At 44.7% G+C, this 17,231-nt stretch overlaps 1 protein-coding gene across 4 annotated transcripts in view; it reads right to left on the bottom strand.

Moving 5' to 3' along the window:
* Positions 1 to 17,231, bottom strand: part of SEMA4G (semaphorin 4G) — a 185,838-nt gene that overhangs the window by 117,188 nt on the left and 51,419 nt on the right. Inside the window, exon 1 of one of the 4 annotated variants that reach the window (XM_053310018.1) lies at positions 14,427 to 14,509. The exons of the other annotated variants lie outside the window; for them this stretch is intronic. The gene's annotated coding sequence lies outside the window, so the exon portion shown is untranslated. Of the gene's footprint in view, positions 1 to 14,426; positions 14,510 to 17,231 lie in introns of those variants that run through there. 4 annotated transcript variants of the gene reach the window in all.

The following is a 17,231-nucleotide window of genomic DNA, read 5'->3' as shown; positions in this document are numbered from 1 at the left end:
CTTTATTGCGAAGAGAGATAATAATTTCAGAAATGTGTGTATTTCCAGATCAGTAGCGGAAGCTCTCTTCTCACTCACTCCCTTCCCTCTCCCCATTTTTTCCTCATGAACATTCCAGCTGATGATCTGAACACACTTCAGTACAGTGGAAGAGGTTATGGCCTCCAGCACATTAAACCATCTGATTTGGGACTGGCCCCACATAAAGCAGTCAGATTTTAAGATGCAGGAAGGTCATCTCTACCAAATGGTATAAGTTTCAGCCATGTACCTTATGACATATTAATGGCCCCCATTACCCCTTTTTGGAGCAGTCTGAAAGGGGTTAAGCCCGCAAAAGTCAGTCAGATTGGACAGGCTGGAATTATGTACATCCTTCCCCAACAAATACTGCTTGTTTTATCCATGTACCTTATGCCCCAAGTAATGGACCCAAGGAGGAGTTTTGGGGGGCTTGCACCCCCTAAATGCCCCAGCAGCCACTCATGATTGGTGCATTTGGAAATGCCAGAACTGGTTTAACAACTCTAGATGGTCAAACCTTTTGTACCTTATCATGCAAATGTTTGACATAGGCTCTTGGACTATAGGGCAAGTATCAGCTGCCAGCATCCCAATGAGGATGGGTTAAAACACACACACACACACACACACACACACACACACACACACACACACACCCCGCCATTCTGCAGCTCTGATCTTGACTGTTCCTCTCACAGCTATTTAGGAAATAAAGACCAAGCACACAAGAGCCAATAACATGCTTAATGTTATGTGTATTTGGCTCTAAACTAATATACCACACCCTGCCATGAATGGTGTCTGCAGGTGGGGAGGGGAAAACAAATGTCAGCCCCTGGGGGAAATGCATGGAAAAGCCTCCCTAATACAGGAAAGAATGTTTCAAAGATTAACTGAATGGGGCAGTGCTGCACTGCAGGATTTGGAAGTCCATCAAATGTACTTCTGAACTCTTTCAAAACCTCTATGGGAATGCATTCTAGAACAGAGAGTAATCACAGGAAACAGGGAGCAAAGTCCAAGGCTAGCACTGGAAAGGAATAATTCAGACCATTGCTGAGACCCTTTTTGTTCAGGTATCCTATCTCATACTCTGAGAAGGAAACATCAGCAAATGCCTTCAGCTTGAGTTACAGCTTCTAGCACTATGATCAACAACATCATTTGTACTGTAGCAACTTTGATGAATAGTAGGAGATCAGACCTTTCAAGCCTTGCCCTTTCTGCTAGTGGCTCTGATCCAGAAGTCTGAGCAACTTGCGTAAATGGGCATGCTGTGCATTCCGCAGGTCTCAAAAGGAGGAAATGGGCCACTGTGCCAACTTCTATTTGATGCACTTGGATGCAGATGACTGCTGGTGAAGAGCAATTGTGAGGATTGCCTCCATAGATCCTCTTGCATTATTCCCTTTAATCCACTCAAGTTCTATAAAGCAGGAAGCTCTTATCCAGAATAAACTAGAATATGGACAAGTATGTATGTGTGTAGATTGTTCACTACTCTGTTCACACACCTTCCAATCCATCACGTGTATCTGGGCTTCTATTTCCATCTCTGCAAGATGTCGGTTTCAAACAAGTCATGTACCGATTCAAATTAACAGATTTCCAAAAATAGACCAAGATTTTTTTTACACTAGAATTCGCTCTGCTAGGCTAGTATCAAAAGAAGAAAATTCTCAGTCTACGATCATAAATTAAAACTGCCTAATGCTCCAGGTCAGAGCCACCCAAGCCATAAATAACTGCTGTTCATTTGTTGCATGCTATCTAGGTATCTTCTCTCAAAGAAACACTCCTGCAATAAATGTGAAATATATTTTTGGAAAGGCACAACTCCTCCCCAACTAATTGTTCCCATTGTGATTTAGGGTACTGTGTGGAATGAGGTTGCACAAGTGTCATGGGCCCCTATTCGGCAGTGCCTGTGACCTGATGGATGATGAACATCTGAACTCTGAACACCACATCCCCATGTAGCCATGTTGTTATCCTAACACTAGCACTCAGTCTGCAAATAGGACACTTGCAGGGGAGCTGAAATCTCAAGGTACAGGATAGATGTTCTCACCTCCAAAAGCAAGATACTTTGCCTTCAGACTCCAGCTGGACTGAACACCAGGATTCTCAAACACCCCATTGCTGCAGATCTGTAATGCAGTGATAGGGCAGGCATGTTACATGGTTGTTAACCAAAAAAAGATCCAGTGGCCAGAATGCCTGCTGGAAAGTACTCCATGCTGCTGCTGCCCAGCCATTGGGGAATGAGGGCTCAGTACACCATCAGGGGGCCCAGTGCAGGGCTTTGCCACAGAGTTGTCCCAGGGGCCCCTGCAACCTCCTGCCAAACCTGGATAGCAGGACATCACACTTCACCTGCTGCATCTCAGAAAGCTATCTCCTCTGCAACAAAGCCACCTCCACCCCTTACTTGCAAGCTGGCCTTTGAATAGCAACATGTAGGAGTATCCAGCAAAGAATAAGGGATAAATAAGATAAACCTTATCTAACAATGTCTGCACTCTGAAGGAAGGTGTAAAAACCATGACACATTCTACCAGTGTTCCCCAAGTACAGGAATTAGGGGAAGGGGCATTGTATAGTCATCATCCTTCACCAACCGGTAGGGTTACATTCACGCAAAGCCGCACAGCTGCAAATTCATAGTTGGTGAGACATAGGAATAAATGGGAAACAGGGGTTAGGGGAACTGCGATTGCAAAAACCCCACAAAATAAAAGGAAAAAATGCTCAAAATAACCAAAAATCTCTTAATATCACCAAGAGTCATCAAGAGGAATGAGCAGATTGAACCTCTGGAAATTTTGTTAGGCCCCCACATTACTCAAATGCACTTTAAATCACCAGGAGTCAGCAAACATCACCAAAAGGAAAGAGTAGATTGAACCTTTGAAACCGCCCCCCATCACTAAAATGCCCCCCAAAGTAACTGAAATGCCTCGCCAACTGTGGATACTCAGGTTGTGGTTGGCAATTTCCCATCCGTGGATACTTAAAACTGTGGTTGGCAAGGGATGACCTCCAACAGCAAGAATAAACCTCCCACAGCAAGAAGTTAACTATCCTTAGCTTAAGAATGTTTATCAAGCAGCCACAGATTGGAAAGTGATACTTGACCCTTTACCTCCTGATTGCAGTGGTTTCCAGATCACCAACTGAAATACAGGATTTAGCCAAAGTCAAGCACTTTGAATCTCATTAATTTCAATGGGAGGGGTTAAGTCAACGGGACAGAAAAGTGTTTGACTTTAACTGGATCATACTCTTCATTTATTCTCTAATTTTAACTGGTTCATACCGTATTCACATCCTATTATTTGTAGTAGGAGTAGTATTTTAAGTATCATTTTATATGCAAAATGCTGTGTCAAGATGTCTCCTAACCAAAGCAGTCCCCTAAGCTTGCATTAAATAGAAACTTACCTTTCTCTCTCCCAGGGCAAGCTCTGAAAAGACAGTTCTGCAACAACATCTTTTATTAAGAGCCCCTGGTGGCGCAGTGGTAAAACTGCCGCCCTGTAACCAGAAGGTTACAAGTTCGATCCTGACCAGGGGCTCAAGGTTGACTCAGCCTTCCATCCTTCCGAGGTCGGTAAAATGAGTACCCAGAATGTTGGGGGCAATATGCTAAATCATTGTAAACCGCTTAGAGAGCTCCGGCTATAAAGCGGTATATAAATGTAAGTGCTATTGCTGCTAAGTTTCCAGCATAGTTGACTTGAAATAAGGAACTTGTGGAAAGCATTGTTAGTGCCTGTAACATCACCACCCCACCTCAGAGCAGTTTTGCAGATTGTTAAATGTTAGTCATGTAACCTAACCCCATATTTATTTCCAGTGGTTACCTCCGTATTTAGCCTCAATACTTGCTTCCCTCTGGCCAAGAACAGACTCACCACATTGCATTAACACAGTACCTTCTTCTCTAAAATCCTGGCTCACAAAACAAACTTTCTATAATAATTATATATTCCATGCCTTTTACTCCCTCTTGACTAGAGCCTAGCAAACTATGGTGAAAACTAAAGTAAACCTGATGAGCTTTCAAGAAGCAACTCAATCTACTAAATTTCCCAGACCTTTAAATTGCAAAGCTCACCTTTGAGAATCAAGGTCACTCTTCCTCAGAATTCTAAATGAAATGAACTGTAAATCAAAGCTTTAGGTGTCCTCTTGCCTTGTTTTCTGTGATCTTTTTTTTTTTTTTAATGTGCCTGACATTAAGGTCATTCTCATGAATCTCTTAATAGGTGGGATTGGAGGAAAGGCAGGAACCTAGCTTCTCACTCCCACACAACCAGAGTCTGATCAGGGCTCTGCTGCCCATGTATCCACACCAGCAGTGTGGCGGCGAGCCAAGCGGCGATGGGGGGCAGGGGAGGAAGCTGTGGCCACCAGGTATCTCAGAATGCACTGCACAAGAAAGCTCCATGCTATCTGGCTGCTCCTTTCCCCTGGCTCTATGACAAAGATGGCTGCCAGCAGACTGGGAGCTCCACACAACTGAGTGAGGTAGGAGATGCACACCTGTCCTCCTACCTCACTTTAAGCTGGGTAGTGGATTAGAGCTACGCAGGGGAAGAGCAGCAGGATTGGGAGAAATCTTAGGGATGCAGATAACTAGCCCGACCTGGGCTTGCCCTGTCCTCCCCAGGAAGGGCTGGTTATGAGAACCATTATAGGTTTTATCTACCTAAATGCAGCAGAGGACCAAAGCAGGTAGAGAGAAAGAATACTTGCTGTAGCACCGCAGCATCTAGGCCACATTGTTTCACATGCTAGATTATTTTGTGAGCACCTTCTGCATTTTGATTTCAGTTCAGGAAAAGAACTTTATTTTGTTAGCAACCAAGTCCCAGCAGTTCCCAAGGTCTTAAGAAGAGGACAGCCAGCCAGTTGTTCTTAAAAACAGGACAGCATGCAAATGAATGCTTTCACCATGCAATAACAAAGCCAGACTCACATGGTGTGCAGGAAGACAGAGAATACTATTGAATGCAACACAGCTTTTTGCATTGTGTGTGATGGGCTAGAGGGAATACTCTTTCACAACAGTTCAGTAGCTCCAGCTTGCCGATTTGGGGAACAAGGATACTCACAAGGTTTATTCCACCAGCTAGCACTTAATGAAGAGAGGGTTTAGGGACATTGTTCACACCATATCTATAGGCTGGTTCCATTTTATCAGCTCCCCGCTTAGGCCTGAGTCATCCTAGCTGAAAGGATGTGGTAGCAAAGAGCTGTCAGCAAAGCATTATGCAGATACTACATGCGAACAAAAGGTCTAGAGGGGAGAAGGGAAGACTGCAGGCTTCTAGCTCCCATACTCTTCCTGGGAAGCAAAGGAAAGATGCAGAGTTCCCAGCCACTGGGGCTAGAAAATCATCTCGCTTAAAATTCTGGCCACCCATATGGGAAAATCTGGGCAACCCAATAAAGAATTTAGCCCAGTAATTCTCAGTGGGGGTCTCTAAGAAATTGAGACATGAAACCAGCAAAGAAGATAAATTTATTTCTTCCATAAAATATCGAGATGAGGGGTTTCCCAACCCTGGGTTTCCAGATGTTGCTGGACTACAACTCCCAGCCACTGTGAACCCAGAGTTAGCAACCCGAACTAGACAACCGAAATGTCATTCATTAATGGCTACTAGTAATGATGCCTATATGCTTGTTCCAGGTTCCAAGGCAGTATACCTCTGCATACCAGAAACAGTGGGAAAGGGGTATTGCCTTCATTTCCTGCTGTAGGCTTCCTGGAGACATCTGGATGGCCACGGTGGGAAACAGGATGCTGGACTAGACTGACCTTTGGTCTGATCTAACAGGACTCTTCTGATATTCTATCAGAACATCTGATGAGAGGAACCAGACTTCTGTCATCATCTTGTCCGAGAGCCAAATTAGGTGAGATGTGAGAGTTCCATGATTAGAACTACTAACATCTTTTTCTGTGCCATTCCCCCAATATGGATTGGGTCTATGACATTCATGAAGGATTGCTACTTTAACCTATGCAGATTCTATGACTTAAATTCCATCTGACCCCCATCCTATCATTATCATCCTTAGCAGGGAGCACTTGCGGGGGAAATACCTGAAAAAGAAAATGATGCCAATGTTCCAATAATGAATCACACTCAACACATCTAGTATGACCAAATTAATCTGGGAACTGCAGGACACAAGTTCAGCAATATTTGGTCAACCAAGGCTTCATGTCATGTTCATGTCTTTGGAAAGGTCCATCTTACAGAGCCAAAGGTCCATCTTACAGAATTAGTGAAGCAAGCGTAGCGGAAAAGGGAAGAGAAGTCACCAAATCAGGACAGAAGCCGCCCTCCAGACTCTTCCTTGCCTTAAGGAGCAGGAGAAAAAAAGATACTGGACACACTAGCAGTCAGCAAAGCATCTAAAATAAATACAAAGGGACTCAGTGCATTCCAGCACTTCTCCCTGAAACCTGGAGCAAGCAGAGCATTCCTGACCTCAGAGTTCCTTGACCTCAGGTTTACCTCCACAAACATGATTTGCTTATATAATCCAGGAGCTCAGAGATGTTATTTAAAGACAGCAGTGCCAATGAGAAAAGATATACAGCCATCCCTCACCAATCGTGGTTTTGAGTATCTATGCACGGGAAACTGTCCAGTCTCGCCAACCATGACCTGAGTATCTGTACCTGGCAAGGTCTTTTAGCAATTGCGGTTTTTAAAAAAGTTTCCAGAGGTTCAATCTGCTCATTTCTTTTGCTGACCCTTGCCCACTCCTCCTGATTTGAAGTGCCTGTGAGTGATTTGGGGGGGGGTGTTTCCAAAAAATTTCCAGAGGTTCAAACTGCTCATTCCTCTGGGTGCCTCTTGGCGATATTAAGGGATGGGGGGGGTGTCGGGTTTTTTATTTTTTCATCTTTTCATGATCTTGGTTCCCCTAACCCTGTTTCCCATTCATTTCAGTGGCTCACCAACCTCAAATTTGCCAACCGAGGGGTTTGCTGGGATGGATCTCTCACCATTGGCGAGGGATGACTGTATCTACTGAATTCCTGCACATAAAAAGGTACATGACCTTTGCCTAGAAAATGAAAAGGAACCTGTCCTAATTCCTTATCTACTCAAAAAAGATATTTTTAAAAAATTAATTGGCCACACTACCAACTCTCTTGCCTTATTCACCAGTCATTGCCTCTCTTCAAGGAAAACATCATGTCATTAGCCTTGGCAGTATTGTCAGAGGAAGCTAGAGCTTGACCAGTTTTTGCAGGATACAGATCAAGAACTCAGTTCTGTGAGCAAGTCAAATTGCCAAGCAAGAGATCAAAGCCCAATAATCAGTAAGTACTTCAGAGCTAAAAGAGAAATGTTGGCAGTGGATGCTTGGTGTGAGAGACAACCTGGGAATTTTGCAGAGTTGCCAGAAGGTAGGAAAGGTGGGTACAAAGGAAAATGCTGGCACCTGCAAGAGAGGGAGTAATGAAGCAAATGAAATGGCAGAGACTTGAAGAAAAGGGGTGCTGAATAATGACAGGTCACAGGATATTAGGTGTACTGAGTCATCTCATCAGGCAATGTTATATAGATGATTTTGTTTTGTTTTTTTAAAAACAAACCTGCCTCTCTGGACACACTCTTACCTTCCCCCACCCCATCATGGCAACACACACATAGTGCACACAATGCAGAACAAACGATCATTTTGCCTTCCTTGAAGGGGTATCACTTTGCATCTTGCACTTAAACTGGAGTAAGCAATTGTGAAAACAAGCTAAAAAAGAAGCTAGCTCATCTGTGAACACACTAGGTATCCTTGGGCAAGCTCCATTATATCACTGAACCCCATCTGCAAAATGGGAGTCATATACTGGACCCATCATGCACTGCTGTTGCAAGGCACAGACTGAACAAACACTTTGAAGTGAAAAGTGCTAGACACTATTTAAGAAATAGAAGATGGACCCCATGTCCTGGCTTCCACCGCCAAAACCATGCCCCTCAACATTTCACAGAGGAACAAAAATGTCAGAATACATAACAATGACCCTAAGATCACATCAAGGCTTATTTCCCAGCTCCACTCCTATTGCATATTGCTGAAAGCTCTTCCCCACCTGCTGTATTCGTTTGTTGTGCAATAGCCAGTTCTACTTTAAAAGCAAGAAGGGCATGTTTGTTCTTTTGGTGAAAAAATGCCAAGAAAAACTAATAGACTCAACAATTCCCATATCACCAGTGCAGCATGAGAAATACCAATCTGTCCACTTCATGGCACCTTAGTGTTCATACTGCTAGTGGTCTGCGAGTTGTCTGTTAATGGCCCTACCATCCTGCATCCCCTGGAGAAGGATGTCGTGTAAGTTACAAACCTTTGTACCTGAGAGGAGGAACTGGTGAGGTGACAATTCCTTTCCCTAAGGTGTCTATGTTAAGAAAAAGCTGTTTGGAAGCAGCTGCATACATGTGTGTGTGCGCATGCGTACGACAAAGACACTTAGTATGATTTTTGGGAAGAGCCTACAATGCATAAACCAGGCAAAGGGCAAGCAGCATCTTTTAGAATACTCAGCTTGATCCCTGGGAACCTAATGTGATCTGTTTCTGACTCCTAGGAATGCTCTACCACCTTCCAACTTCCTCCAATGCTCAACAGAATATTTGTGAAAATAAGCCAAATACCGTATTACAAAGACAACCACAAATATTTATATACCAGTGGAAACAGTGGAAGTTCTCCAAGCAGTTTACATCGACAAAGAAAGTTGCTTTCCTGTCGTCAAAGGCCTCACAATCTAAACGGAAACACAAAGAACCACTGAAGGGATGCTGTGCTGGGGTTGGATATTATAAAGACACAGCAAGTCTCCAGTCACCTCTCCTCCAAAAGCAGCCAGAACCTGAGTAAGTGCTGTACCACTGGAGCTCTCACCACTCAGAGAAGTGAGATTAGAGGGTATCTAATCACTCGCATGGGTGAGGGATTGTGCTTCTTTGGAGAGAAACTGTGAACTGGTGCCTGAGCCAAAACAAAGGAAAAAGAAGAAGCAGCAACAGCAGGCGTACAGCACACTTGCTTACTTTCTGCTTGGCTTATGCATTGTAGACACTTCCCAAAAATCAGACAACATTCCTCTCTCTCTCTCTCTCTCTCTCTCTCTCTCTCTCTCTCTCTCTCTCTGTGCACACAAGCAGTCCAGCCTGGGCTTGGCTGCCCATCTGCACCACCAGAATCTAGCCCAATCCTGGCGCTGCCTCAGCCCCAAGCCAGAGTTCTGTACATGATCTTTTACTGGGGTCAGAGGCAATGTTTCCTCTAAAGCGTGCGTACGTGCGAGCACTCACAAGTTGTTTTTTTAATGTCCGCTCAGTTAATTTTAGATCCCGCTCAGGTTGAATCAGGAAGGCCCCACTCTGAATGCATGTGCACACACACTGCCTTGATACTGCCGCCCAGAACAAAACTCATTCTGCACACAGATGAAAAAAAAAAGAGAGAGAGAACACTGGTTAGAGGGCGCAGGGGCACCCTCCAGCCTGGGGCCGGGATCATGTGTGTGAGCCCAGACTGGGGCTGGGATCATGCCCAAGGGCACACAGACTCAGCTGCCTAGAGCGCCTGACTCACAGGTGATCCCCCCAATTCACCGAGCTCATCACTTGGTGTGTTGTGGGATATCCAGAGGCCAGGACTCATTTTCCCAGCCTCTGGAGATCCGCACTGCTTGAAGCAGTGTGGATCGTGGGGGGGCGTGAGCCTGCTCCACCCAGTAAACTGCGGGAGGGAGGGAGGTTTGACCCTGCCTTCCCGCCACCCTGCCACCCTCCCCAGCCCAGGATTGGTTGTGTGAACAATTTCGATCTCTCCCTCTCCCCCCCCCCCCCGCCCACAGACACAAGAGCTGCTTCCAAATTGTTCTTCCTGCACCCACACCTGTTGAGGAAGATGGGGAAAGGAGGAGTTCTTTACACCTCACCAGTTCCTCCCTCTCAGATCACAGACACACGACATCCTTCTCCAGAAGGCTGCAGAGTCATTAACAAAGCACTTAAGAACCATCAAGATGATATCTTAATTATCTGCTTAACAAAAGAAGTGGCCAGCCAGCTTTAATAACTGCAAACCTATAACAATGCAGTAGCATCAAGACTGCAATTCCCCCAAACTGAGAATACATCTTACAGCTAAAGCAAGGGAAACTTTGCTATGGAAAATGCTCCCACTTCCTCATAAGTAGGATTCGTGAAAACCACAGACAAGGAAGTGGTTTCAAATTAAATGGCAATGTCTGATGGGCAGCATTTCAGGAAATGAAATCGATACATCCTTTCACTGCAACCAAATACCACTGCATATACAACCATGCTATGCAAAACTGCTAATCCTTTCTACCAAACATTTTCCTGCGTCCATTTCAAATATGAAAAAGGAGGGATATTTAAAGCCTCCCTTGGATCTATTTTACTACAGCAATTGTTCTGGTTACAACAGGAAGCCAAGAACGACAAAAGTTGCATAACCATTTGATCCACTTCTCAAAAACCCAGAGAGAAATCTTCGTTATTATTCCCATACAAGATACATCATCATATCTAAACAGAGCACATTCATCTATAGTAGGGGTAGGCAACCTTGGTTCCCCAGCTGTTGAACTATAACTCTGTGGCAGGCAGTTTACTGAGCATTATGATATTGGGAAGAGAATTTATAAAGAGTCTCAGCCAATAAACAGAGGAAAGTCTGATCTTGCCAAAAAGAGGCTACAGAGAAAGGTTGCTATCCAAGACTACAGTGCACCCTGTGGCCAAAACCATCATCCTGGGCTGCAGGCTAGCTAGCACCCTGAACCTCTATGTGTTTTGTTTTGTTTTGTTTTTAATGTATGATTACAAATGCTAATTTATACAAAATCAGATGTTACAGCAAAGATGCCAGATTACATAAGTAGGGATTGTACATATTGGCTTACATACACAGTGATGACAGAGAAATAAGAGAGTTAGTGCAAGAAACTCTTGGTACTGCTAAAGTTCCCTGAGCTGACCAAAAACGTGTTGCTGAGGATCAAGGGACCCTTGGCAATTATGTGGGCTAAATCACAGGTGTCTGGGGTGAAGGTGGGAGCCTAGAAACTAGGTGGAACTTTGCTAGTGGAAAGTGTTCTCCACCTGATTCCCGGGGTTTTCCCCTTCTCCCCCTGCAGCCACCTGTGGCACAATCCTCAGCAATACTTTTTGGGCAGGATTAGGGAGCTGCAACAGCAACAACAGTAGCTTGTACTAACCCTCTTCGGCTGGTATTGCCATGTGTGCAAGCTGGTTCAAACATAGAAACCTCTGGTGGTTCAAAAAGAAATTGAACAATTAAAATAAAATGACTAACATCTAAAAACAAGATTGTGCATTTCAATGAGACTGATAGATTTCACATGAATTTTAACAGGAAATGCTAGATTCATTGAAAGCCAACCCTTGCCAACCAACATCCAATTCAAAACAGAGCAGCCTTTAAACTGGTATGGCAGGTATTAAATTCCATTAGCTGGACCATAAAGCTGATGACTTGTTACCACTTGACCTCATTTTCATGTACTCAATTTGGATTCAGCAGGCCCACCATATATAATGAAATAGTTCAGAAGTTTAGAGCTGGTGTATTGTAGCAACTAAATGCGAGAGCTGGAAAAAGTCCCTGTGGCATTAGTGTATAAAGCACTAGGGTCACTAGGTAATTAGTTTCACATTTATTTCAACATGTCCAGATTCTGTGTTAACTCTACAGTCTCAAGGCCAAATCTCTCCTCAGCGATGTACTCAGAAAGATGCCTCAGGTCCAGTCTCATTCTCCCACATTGAAAGTACTTAAATACTGGCCTACTTTATTGAGATATTGTATGTGAAGTAATTTGAACTCTTCAAGTGCACTACATAAATGCTAAAATTATTCTTCAGTAGGGATATATACTCCTCCTGCCCACTTCTATTTTTTAGCCTCCTTTTCATCATGTGTGTGTGTCCCCATCAATCCCCTTCTAATAACTTTGCTGTTTACAGTTTATAACAAATCGCATTCACAGCATATGGGAGGGGATCCTAGGGGACCTTAACAGTGGTATTTTCCACTGATTCACCATCTTGTTTCAAGATGGCAGACACTCAAAGTATAAGCAACACTCCTTTGTAATCATTGTGTTGAGAGTTGGATACAAACCAAATTCACAGCACATGGGAGGGGATCCTAGGAAGAGTTGCCATGCCCCCTGGAATTTCGGGTTTTGCCCAGATTTTAAACATCTCACTCAGATTGCTTAGCCCACCCAGATTCACCAGGATTTCAGCTTTCATTAAAAAAATTAAAAATAAAATAAAATAAAAAGCTAAGCTCTAGCCCTTGTAGAAGCAGAGTTATGGAGCAAAACATGCAGTCACTATTCTGCTCAAAAATTATTTTCAAGCCAATTTACATAATATGCAAATTAGGCACCCGGATTTGGAAAGCCAGAATATGGCAACCCTGCTAGGTAAGAGTCACCATGATAAAAGAAGCAGAAAGTAGAACTACTTGTTTTTATTTCCACAGCCAATGAATATAACAACCATGCTCAAGGTGGCTGTTTTTCCTCTGCTTGTGGTATCACCTTGTTCTTGGTGAATGGGAGATCCAATTTGCAAGCAAAACCTGCAACTATTGTTCATGGCGAAATAGGGATGTGCAGAATGTTTTGACAGTAAACGTTTTGACCCGAAACAGGCTGTTTCAAGATCAATACAGAGCACCCTCTTTTAAAAAGGACCTGTTTCAAGAACAGACCTGTTTCGAATGAAACATTTTGAAATTCTTAGTGCCATTTTGGAGGATTTTCCCCCCTTGCTGATTGGTTTTCTGGCACTGGCTTCTGACTAGATTATGATCTCTTTGCTTCTTAGTTGGCTTATTTTGATACAAATCAAATGTTGTCATTGGCTGGGGGGAGAGAGGAAGGAATTGCAAAATTTATTCAAAGGGACTGTGCAGCAATGTGTTCTGTGTTGGAAGGGACAGAGTCCCTTTTACTGTGTGCTCCTGCAGTGTTTTTCAAGGCAGGGTTGCAAAATGCAATGTTGCTGTTTCGATGAAACATTTGGGCCATCTGTGTTTCGTTTTGAGCTTGAAACAGAATACAAAATCAGTTTTTGCACATCCCTACAATTCACAGCAAGCACAAATTATATAAGAACAGTGGGCAAGGAACGTGGTCAAAGCTTCCTATAATTGTGTTCTTGTGTAAAAATACACAGGAGGCAGTCAGTACATGATGGTCAACCCTTGTCAATAACAGTGGAAAGCCGAAATCACATAAAATAAGCCCTTATAATTCACAAAGAGACATAATTAAGCAAGAGACTATAGACTTTACATACCATGATGTCTCTAGAGCAGGCCCCCCAGCTGTTTTTGGACTACAACTCCCATAATCCCCAGTGACAGTGGCCAATAGCCAGGGATTATGGGAGTTGTAGGCCAACATCTGCAAGAGGGCCAAGGTTAAGCCCTGAATACATCATTATATGTGAACTTGGATCACTTCATATATATATATTGCAAATATGCCCAGCTAAGAGACTAGTTTTAATTCAGGGAAACCTGGAGAGCTTCTTTACCGTTACAGACAATTGTCATGAGGGATATGGCATCCAAGTCCATAGCAGAGCATCTGGAAGGGTATCTCATCATCATGACCAAAAAGAGAAGCAGTAGATCAAGGGACATATTTCTTCTCATTCAAGTTTGTTCCATCAAAGCCAGCTGTTTCAACAGAACAAAACTTGCAACGTTTCGGCCATCTGTGTTTTGTTTCCAAACAGAACGCAAAATCTGTTTCATGCACATCCCTATGGTGAACACTTCAAATGGTAGATTTAGCCACTTCTAATCAGCCACCCCAAGCTGGGGAGCAGTACACATCAAATCCTCACCACCAACAACAAATATTTATTAATTTAAAATATTTATATATCACCCAAAATTTGCACCTCTGGGCGGTTTACAATTAAAATCATTTAAAACATTTAAAACATTTAAAATCCAGTATTAAAAATTTTGAAACTATAAATCTAATTAAAAACCTGGCTGAATAAATCTGTCTTCAGTTCCTTTTTAAAAATTGCCAGAGATGGGGAGGATCTTATTTCAACAAGGAACGCATTCCAAAGTTCAGGGGCAGTAACAGAGAAGGCCCGTTCCCGAGTAGCCACCAAATGGGTTGGTGGCAACTACAGACAGTAGGAATGTGCACAGACCGGTTCGGAGGCCATTCTAAAGGCCTCCAGACCGGTCCGGTCACGGGGTGGTTTTGGTTCGGAAGGGTAGTTTGAGGGGTTCCATTAAGGGCGGGGGGGGGCTTTACTTACCCCTCCCGCGCTTTCCACACTCTGCCGCTGTATTTACTGTAAAAATTGCTCCTCAGATGGCTCCTCCTCCGATGGCTGCTCCGTTTAAAAAAAATGGCTGCCCCCTTGAAGCCCCGGCCCCCTGCTGCTGCTGCCCTCTTGAAGCCCCCTCCCGCCTCCTTAAATCTCGCCCGGGCCCCGAGATGACTCTTCAGAAGCGGGCAGTGGGGAGATGTCCTCCCGTCCCCTTCCCTGCCGGGCTCAGGCTGCAAAAGACTTTAGGAAGGTTTCTGCGTGCGCACGCGCAGAAGCCTTCCTAAAGACTTTTGCAGCCTGAGCCCGGCAGGGAAGGGAGCGGGAGGACATCTCCCCGCCGCCCGTTTCCCTGCCGGTCTGCCAAAGTACTTTTACTTTTGCATACCGGCAGGGAAACGGGCGTCCCACCCGTTTCCCTGCCGGTCTGCAAAAGTAAAAGTACTTTTGCAAAAAGTACTCTTACTTTTGCAAAAGTAAAAGTGCTTTGGCAGACCGGCAGGGAAACGGGCGGCGGGGAGATGTCCTCCCGCTCCCTTCCCTGCCGGGCTCAGGCTGCAAAAGTCTTTAGGAAGGCTTCTGCGCGTGTGCGCGCAGAAGCCTTCCTAAAGTCTTTTGCAGCCTGAACCCGGCAGGGAAGGGGGCGGGAGGACATCTCCCCGCCGCCCGCTTCTGAAGAGTCATCTCGGGGCCCGGGCGAGATTTAAGGAGGCGGGAGGGGGCTTCAAGAGGGCAGCAGCAGCAGGGGGCCGGGGCTTCAAGGGGGCAGCCATTTTTTTTAAACGGAGCAGCCATCGGAGGAGGAGCCATCTGAGGAGCAATTTTTTCAATAATTACGGCGGCAGAGTGTGGAAAGCACGGGAGGGGTAAGTAAAGCCCCCCCCCGCCCTTAATGGAACCCCCCACCCCAGTGCCGGACCGCAGCTCCGCGGTTCCGTGCACACCCCTAGCAGACAGACCTCTCCAGATGAACTTAACAGGTGGTGGGGCTCATGGCAAAGAAGACAAGGAGCCGGGTCTCACAATCAGCAAGACCCGGTTTGTGAAGCTAAGCAGGGAGAGCAGACTAAGCCCGCTCTCCTCGCAGACGATCAGGGCGGGAGCCCTGGGGGGCTGGATCGGCCACCCACATGATTGCTGGCTCCGTGACGGAGCCGGGGAGGGGCTGAGGAGTTCAGGGGCCACACAGCCCCCAGAAGCTCCAGTATGCCCTGAGCAAGCGTGCAGGGCATACTGGAGAGACCCCCGGAGCCGAAAGGCTGCTTGTTGCCTCCCTCCGGGGGTCTACTCATGAATAGCCGCGGCGTGGAGCCATGCCACAGCTACTCACAATTGGGAAGCCTGGGTTAGTGGAGCTCTCGCTCCACTAACCCGGGCTTAGGGGAGGACTAAAAAAGCGGGTGACCCGCTTTGACTCAACTGGGCTCGGCTGCAAGCCCGGTGAGTCTCACAATCGGTGGAAAGCGGGCTAAGCACCCTTAGCCCGCTTTCCACTGATCGTCAGAATAGCTCCATTCTCTTAAATACCAAGGGCCTAAGCTGTTTTTACAAATACATTAAAAATATTTATATATCGCTTTTCAATAAAAGTTTCCAAAGCAGTTTACACAAGAGAGAGAGAGAGAGAGAGAGAGAGAGAGAGAGAGAGAGAGAGAGAGAGAAAGAAAGAAAGAAAGAAAGAAAGAAAGAAAGAAAGAAAGAAAGAAAGGTTCCCTATTCCCATAGGGCTCACAATCTAAAAAGAAATGTAAGATAGACATCAGCAACAGTCACTGGAGGTACTATGCTGGGGATGGATAGGGCCAGTTACTCTCCCCCTGCTAAATAAAGAGAATCACCACATTTAAAAAGGTGAATCTTTGCCAAGTTAGGAGAAGAAAACAGGAGTTAAACAGCATTACCAATTTGTTCAAGTGAAGTACACAATCATGCGAAAAAGTTCTTGAAAGCCTTCCCCCCAGCCTCCTTGTGTGAACAAGCATTTATATTCTTATAATATGTGCAAAGGCAATAACAAGATGAAAATGTTGGTCTATGGAACCATTCCTCCACAAGAAGCAACTGTCCTTCCCCAAAAGGCATACCTTCACAACAGGGTCAACAATGGTAACAGAAAGAACTGATAAACTGCAAGCAGCAACCATGTGGTTTAAATATTCCATTTTTTAAAACGTTCCTCAATGCTCTAATCCCAATGAGTCAGCCAGACACTCATTTTAGCAAGAGCTCCTCACTCCTTTCAGAAGCATCTACATATTTAGTGGCTCCAAAGGTGTCATCTGAAGCTTCCCCCTGGGCTTATCATCTTAGTACAAATGCCATGAAAAAGTAAAACGAACCAGCACAACAGCATAATGGTCTCTTTATCCTCTACAGCTCAATAGGATGTGTAATGAAACTGGCCTATCATCACCATGATTTCTAAAGTTTGGACAGCTTGACATTAGCAGCATTCATTTTTTAAAGTGGCTAAATTCTATTTGGGGAGAAAGTCAAAGTTAGCTGGTCTTACACGGTATGCGTATTGTCCGTGTCTGCCTGCTCTCCTGGAATTCCCAATGCAAAATGTTTAATCAGTTTGCTATTAGACAGAAGTGTTGTTCAGTGCAAAGTGTCATTTGTCTGGCTCTAATTAGTCCAGGGACCTGGGAGGCAAGATTTTATCTGCAATTTTATTTATTATTTATTTATTTATTATTATCAGGGATCTTGTTATGCAGAAAGGACTTTAGAGGTGAAAGAAGAGGTGGGACCAGGAGCATTCACAGTCCCTGCCTGAGGTTTCTTGGATTC

This window comes from Hemicordylus capensis, chromosome 3 (assembly GCF_027244095.1).
Source record: "Hemicordylus capensis ecotype Gifberg chromosome 3, rHemCap1.1.pri, whole genome shotgun sequence".
NCBI classification, from domain to species: Eukaryota; Metazoa; Chordata; class Lepidosauria; order Squamata; family Cordylidae; genus Hemicordylus; species Hemicordylus capensis.
The sequence above is the reverse complement of the archived record's forward strand: the minus strand, read 5'-3'. Positions and strand labels throughout refer to the sequence as shown.